This window comes from Contarinia nasturtii, unplaced genomic scaffold (assembly GCF_009176525.2).
Source record: "Contarinia nasturtii isolate CC-2019 unplaced genomic scaffold, AAFC_CNas_1.1 Cnas_scaffold_187, whole genome shotgun sequence".
In the NCBI taxonomy this organism is placed as follows: domain Eukaryota; kingdom Metazoa; phylum Arthropoda; class Insecta; order Diptera; family Cecidomyiidae; genus Contarinia; species Contarinia nasturtii.
In genome coordinates, this window is record NW_022197544.1 from 10,286,195 (window position 1) to 10,293,447 (window position 7,253).

Here is a 7,253-nt window from a genome sequence, read left to right on the forward strand (position 1 = left end):
TTTAGAAAATGTCTAACGTAGAAAATTGATAGGGAAAAAATGTGATTAAAATAAAAAATTAAACAAATCACTCGTTTCATAAAAAATTCTCTTGTATAGATCATTCACAGCAGATCGCAATGATTCCAATGTGATTGGAATGTCTATAAAGCGTACTATAGGTATTTTCTCAGTTCTCACACCAGTATTCATTGGAGTAGCAGAAACAAGTAAATAAACAAATAAATAAAAAAAGAGTCAAACTGGAGTCACAAACAACAAAATGCAAAGTATACAAACGACACAGTCACTGTAAACGCGTAATATATTTTTACTTTGTAAATTGCACGAATATATTTTTGTTGTATTGCCTTTTAAGAATGTATGGCTCTTATGTGTAGTTCAAAAGCAGCGTGTGCGAATTATGATGTATCTCAATCGCTCACCAGACGAGTCAATGCTTCGGTTTTACTTTCGTATTTATTTATGTATATATGATTTTAAAATTGGTTAAAGGTGCGCATACCTGATCGTTTGATGTCGATTGTTATTTCAGTGTTGTTGAACTAGTAAAAACTCTCAGTCATTAAAAGTGCGCGAGACGTATAAGTTCAAAAAAAAATCTCCCCAAACTAGAACTGTATAATTGTAAAAAAAAAACATTTATGTCTTTCATCTGAAATTTGTTATACGCAATCTTTAGTTGTGCTTTAAATTTATTTAACGTTTAGTAGTGAATATTTCCCATACACAATTGGGAAAGTTGAATAATTTCAGTGTGGAAACTGGTTGAATCTTCGATCATTCCATCCATAAGTAGCGATACTAAAAATTTGTCATACAGAATAAAGAACGTGTGGCCAGAGAGCAAACAAAATACGAACAAATCACCTCGAAATGCAGACGGAATTTTTGTGATTTTTTGTTTGTTTTAAATAATATTCTAGTAATAGAAATTGGAACGAATTTGCAGATCATTATCATCAAGGAAGCTTAAAATTGTGAAAAGTAAGGAAAAGCTAATCAATATATATCAATTTTATTTACAAAATTCTTTATTATCAGAAATACTTCAAAGTTAAATTAGATAATGTGTCTTCTTGAAGATATGAAATCGATTTTAATCTATCAACTTGTACACGTTTTCGTGAATTTAATTCAAAAGAAGCCAACACGTTTTATAGGTAAATTTAAAAAGATTTGAACGTTTTTCCTGCAAGCTTTTGACCTATTGATATTGTTATTTGAATGATTCAAATGCGCATATTCAAGTTTATAGGCCTGTATTGAAACTTTTCTTCGAAATATTCCATTTGGTATGAATTTAAAGAAGTACATAGGAATTGAAATAATAACAACAACATTTTGTTGGGTCACGTCGATTTTGAAAATTATTAAGTACAAAATAAATAATATTAAATTATTCATTGGACCGTTACGGACACATAGGTATTTGCCCGAAATTAACTAACTTACGACACAAACACATTTGTAAAAAAGTGATTTCAAATTGTTTGTTTCCGTTGAATGCGTAAAAAACTAAATGTATCGATAAATCAAAATGTTAAGAATTTTTTACTGCCATTTTTTTTTTCAATGTTAAATAGCGCATATACTAACTATGTCGATTTGAAGCATTTCCTGAAAAGTGATGAATAATATTTGCATCGCAAATGGTTGAACATGAAGCAAAAACCATTGATCAATTTCTATGAAATATGATGGCTATATGTCTATAAATGGAATACCATGCGGAAACTTTCTAAACGCAGAAAGCTTGAATATTAAACTTGTCCACACACCATCTTTTCTGATAGATCTTATACATGCAGTTGGAATGTAAGAAAGAAAGACGTTTGTTGTCATTACGTTTGATGTTTTTGTTGTTGTATCATTTAAAAAGTTTCAAGGTCCAAAAATGTTATGAAATTGAATCGATTGTAAGATCTGATTTTCGTATACTTTAATTCCTGAGATTGTAAAAAATACAATTAGAATACATAGACAGATAATGTTTACACGTTTCACATTCAACTTTATGCAATGTATTATAGTGAAACTTGTTAATTTAAATTCATCGTTTAAATGTTAAAGTCTTTTGGGTACTAGTTGAAAAAAGTGTATTCATCTGTAGTTAGTCTTAATATTTTTTCGTTTTGATTTTCGTAAAAAATTAACATTGTTTGTATATGATCAAAGCGATTATTTTGATTGTTCTGAAAAAGTGATCATGTAATGTCTTTATTTGCAATTCTTCGTTAGGGGACTAGCCAACAATATTTATGAAAATATTTTTTTTTTGATTCAATGTTTTGAATGAAAATAGTTTTGAATGTTGCTCAGAATTCAGGCACTGATCGCATTCAATGTGTTGTTAATGGCTTGTTTTGCATATTTTATACGAAGTTGGTGTTCAAATAAAAAAGAGGCATATTAGAGCATCAAATTTACATAGTGTGCGAGGTGAACGACACTATATGTTTCGTAGAAAAGCGTTTTCCATTCACACATTGTTGACCCAGTAGCAGCATTTGTGCCCATTTACCTCAAATCAGAATAAACTCATTACTCTACACAATGTTTGTTGAATGTTGCTGCTCTCTTCAATACCAAAAAAACGTCGCCAGAATGTCTATAGACTAATGGAATTTTTGCTTTTTATAATTGTACAATACATTTTGAGACAGCTTCGAATGGAAAGATAAAATTGCGTCACTTATTCGCCATATTCGTCGTCATTTTACGATATAAAAGTTTTCCAATTCAATATTTGATTTTCTTTGGAAATATTTTTAAATGGAGAAGAAGTGTCCGTTCAGTTTGATGGGAACAAAGTGTATGTTTGAAATGTTATTATATTACATCAGGTGACGAAATACTATTGACTTATATAGCATAGATTGAAAGTTTCAATCTGAAACATCTAATCCATGAGTTTCACTATCGAAAGCTCCATTTTTGGTATCGCCATCTGTCGTTAAATTAGTTTAAATAAAAATATACTCTTTTTGATCAGATTCTTTGATTTGCGTAGCGAATATGGAAAAATTATTTACTTTTTCACGGCACTCGTATGTGCTACATCCGCGAACTTATGACGCTCATTTCAGACAATATATTGAACTAACTGGTCAGTTAAGCTGACAGTACGTTAGCCAGCTAAATGCACAGTGAGAAATGTTTGAGTAAGGTTATTCTGATGTTCAGAGTTAGTAGAGCGTCTACCCCTCAAAATGAGTTAATAGAGTATGATTTACACCGGTATTTGTGCAACACGCGTAAGTCGCTTGTAAGCGATTTACTTAGAAATAGCGGCAACACAACAAAGAAAAAATGTCTTCCTTTGCCGCTCTTCACTCACTTCGTTTCCATGCGTCGCCGCTATTCACTTAGATCGTTTACAAGCGACTTACGCATGTTGCACCAATACCGGTGTAAATCATACTCTTTTAACTCATTTTGAGGGGTAGACTCTCTACTAACTCCGAACATCAGAGTAACTTCACTCAAATATATCTCACTGTGTGAGCTAAAACAATAAAAGTTATTGTTAAAACAATAGAAGAATGATTCATTATTATAACAATAACTTTTATTGTTTTATCCCATTTAGCTGGCTAACGTACTTCCAGCTCAGCTGACCAGTTAGTTCAATATATTGTCTGCATTTCACAAACAAAACCACTAATGCAATCGGCCATTAATAAAGAATGACTCAATGCTTTATACCATTCTCCACTTATGTTTAATTAACCTTCCAAGCTTCAGCCCAATAAAAGCAATATACATAATGTAGAATAAATGCGTGTGGAGCAGGTCATATAAAAGATGTACAAGAACTGTTTTAATTTCACAGTCGTTCTTCGTACAGTCCATAAAAAATAATGTTGCGGTGAGAAAATTGGTCATATGTTAAATAAATTGGCATATAGAATTTTTTTCTTTTCTTGGCCAAAGTGCAGATGTCGAACATACATATATTTGTGTTTGACAATTTTTCAACGGTACCATATTACTTTTCCGCACACACCTAGTGTGAAAGGGAAAAGTATTGCAATAGGTCAAAATTTACGACATCTCAAAAACATGTTTTCTGGACGTTTCTGAGGTCAAAGAACCCGAATCAAGCCGTTTTGAGCATGGTTGTTGTGGGTCTGTTCCACGTCGTACGTCGTACGTTGTCCTCTGTACGCAAAATTTGTCCATCGATTATCTCACCCCCCAGAAAAGTTATTTAAAATCTGACTGTACAGGATGATTTGGGGTCACGAGGAATAGAAATCATTAGATTTTGAGCGATTTTGGTTGATGGAAAAAAAATTCATGCCTGGAGTGATACCTATGAAAAAGAGTCAAATGTCAAAAAATATGTATTGGGGGGTTTTTTGGCACGAGAAAACCGAATCCGTAGTTAGTTTTGAGATACAATCAATTTTCGATACGATTTCCTTGAAAAAATTACAAAAAAAATTGAATTTTTGTACGGGAGCCATGCCTGTATGCTACTGTAATGACGTGAAACTTTGCACAGACTATTTTTTACACAAAAAAAAATATCATTCTGAAAGTTTGAAAAGATTTCAATCAAAATTAGGGGTACCTCCCAAACAAAATTTTCAATTTTTTGGCTCAAGAACGAATATTTTGTATGGGAGGTACTCTTAATTTTCGTTGAAATTTCTCCAAACTCTCCGAATGTTATTTTTTTGAGAGCAAAATAACCTGTGCAACGTTTCACGCCATTAAGGTAGCATATAGACATGGCTCCCATACAAAAATCCAAATTTTTTGTGACAAAATGAAAAGTGTTTCAAAAAGAATTTTTATGGCAAAATTAACGTCAGACATATTTTTTTATAGTGTTTTGTTAGAAAATGAAATACTTTCAAATGTCGTACAAATGGGTTCATCATGAAAGTGTGAAAAATCTTTTCTCGAGTACTTCTGCTATTAAATTAAAGAATATTTCGATGCCAAGGTTTGAACATATTTTTTGGTCTCGAGCCTTATGCCGCTTGAAAGGCTTGAAAAATCGAACAAATATTATTTTGAACTCGCTTAATAAAATACGCAAATACCACCGTGCGGAAAAGTTCGTCTTACTCCCGTAAGACTCTTTATTTTATATAAGCATCAGAAAAATCATATTAAAATTTAATTCACAATTAAAAATGATAATGAGTTTATAACGAGTCGGGACATTTGTTTCATTTTCAATTGTTTAATCAAAAGAAGTAAATGTATTAGATTTTAAAATAGATTAGATTTATTTCACCGCCAAATGCTGGCTGAACTTAGGTATTTTACAACATGTATATACAGTGTATAAATAATATAATTCTCATTAAATAATCATGTAGTCAAATAGTTAGAAAAGAATAATAGGTGAATAAGTAATAGGTTATAATTTGTTATTGTATACATAGATATTTATTAATGTATTTCACCGTCTGATCACAGATTGAATTTATCACAAAATTTGTACAATATCATTCACAATGAAACACCACCCGATCGTATACCCAGCTACCAGCCTTTTCGACTTCGGAGTAGCAGATATCGATTGTGTTCACTGTTTTAATTTCTATATTCATTATAACACTTAAAAGTTAAAAGTTAAATTTTTCACCGATCAAATATCACATTTTCCAATTTGACAATATTGTTTCTAAAGATGTGTCTTGATGCCGATTCTAAAAATGTTTCTCTTAATCAAGTTAAAGTTTCTACAAGCCACGTAAAACGGCTGAATATGTGCATAATCCGATGAAAATGCCCTAACTCTAATCAGTTCTGTACTTCTTAAATTTCTTTGGTTTTCGTCATATTGCAGTCTTGTATATACAATTTTATTTTTAAGTGAACTAGACACTATTTTACCCAAAAGGAGATCATAAATTAAAAATACAGAGGCATTTATACGCCGTCTCCAAAGCGGTTGAATATTTAAAACATCACATCTAAATTGATAGCACACGGTGGTAGCACAAAATTTTAATCTCTTTGGTAAATACATCTCAATTTCCATATCACAAAATCTTTCTGAATCGATTCTATTCTATTGGAATGGATACGGTGATATGGTTGCCATACAATACTCGCGTACTCTAACTTTGATCTTACTAGTGCACAGTATAACATTTTTGCAGATTCAATTGTAAACTTATTCTTTAATGTGAGTTTAATAAAACCCATCGCCCCCTGTGCAGTGATTGACAAATGTTAGCTTCGTGTCAAATACAACTCCCAGATCCTTGTGTATGTTGATCCGTTCAAATGTATGTTGGCCGTTGTTGATCGTATAATCATAGTTGACCATGTTTCCGCATTTTGAGTATGTCATAACGAAACATTTCTTCAAGTTCAAATGCAGACTATTTTCAGTACACCATTCGCTCAATTGATTAATGGCATTCTGAAATATGATGGCATTTAGGCGATTGTATGGTTCGGATTAATTTCAAATCACCTGCAAATAATAAAACAAGTGCATTTGACACGATTCCGACAATGTCGTTAATAAAAAAAATGAAGAAGCGAGGTCCCAAAATACTTCCCGCTGGTACTCCAGAAGATACAGTGAAAGTTCGTGACTTTCGTTCACCGATTCCAACAAACTGTGTCCTATCTGTCAGATATCCATGGAACCATTTGACGAGCCGTCGGCCGAATCCAAATCTCACTAGCTTCTGCAACAATTTCATATGGTTCACACAATCGAATGCCTTTTCGAAATCAGTATATAGCACATCCGTTTGACATTTTTTGATCATAGAATCGATCGTAAAATTCACTATCTGTAGCAAATTTGTCGATGTTGATCTAGTTTTCACCATAGGTGTTAATTTTTCTACTAATTAGTAGAATTTTTATTAGTTTATTAGTTTCATCATTTTTATTATTTTATTACTTAGTAGTTCTTAGTAGCCACTAAGAAGTAATAATTATTATTTTACTAGCTACTAACAACTACTAATTATTAGGTCTTAGTAGATTTTTTATTAGAATTTTAGTAGATTTTTTATTAGAATGTTAGTAGATTTTTTATTAGAATGTTAATAGAAATTTTATTAAAACGCCTATTGATTCAATCACGATTGGTATTCGCTTACTATTCAATAGGTATCACATAGCAAGTTTATATGAAACTCTCGGAGACTCGGTATAGAGCACTCAAACAGTGAAAAAAGTCCAGATCGTGATTCAGATGATATGGAATGCGATTTTTTTCATTCTGATTTCACCAGGTGATACAGAAAATTGAGTAGTATTTG

General features: G+C 31.8%; 1 protein-coding gene across 2 annotated transcripts in view; it reads left to right on the plus strand.

The window, feature by feature from the left end:
* Positions 1-540: 540 nt before the first annotated feature.
* LOC116336808 (proton-coupled amino acid transporter-like protein CG1139) overlaps positions 541-7,253 on the plus strand; it is a 16,091-nt gene continuing 9,378 nt past the window's right edge. Inside the window, exon 1 of one of the 2 annotated variants that reach the window (XM_031760952.1) lies at positions 541-987. The gene's annotated coding sequence lies outside the window, so the exon portion shown is untranslated. Of the gene's footprint in view, positions 988-1,044; positions 1,164-7,253 lie in introns of those variants that run through there. The other variant, XM_031760953.1, reaches the window with a different exon arrangement.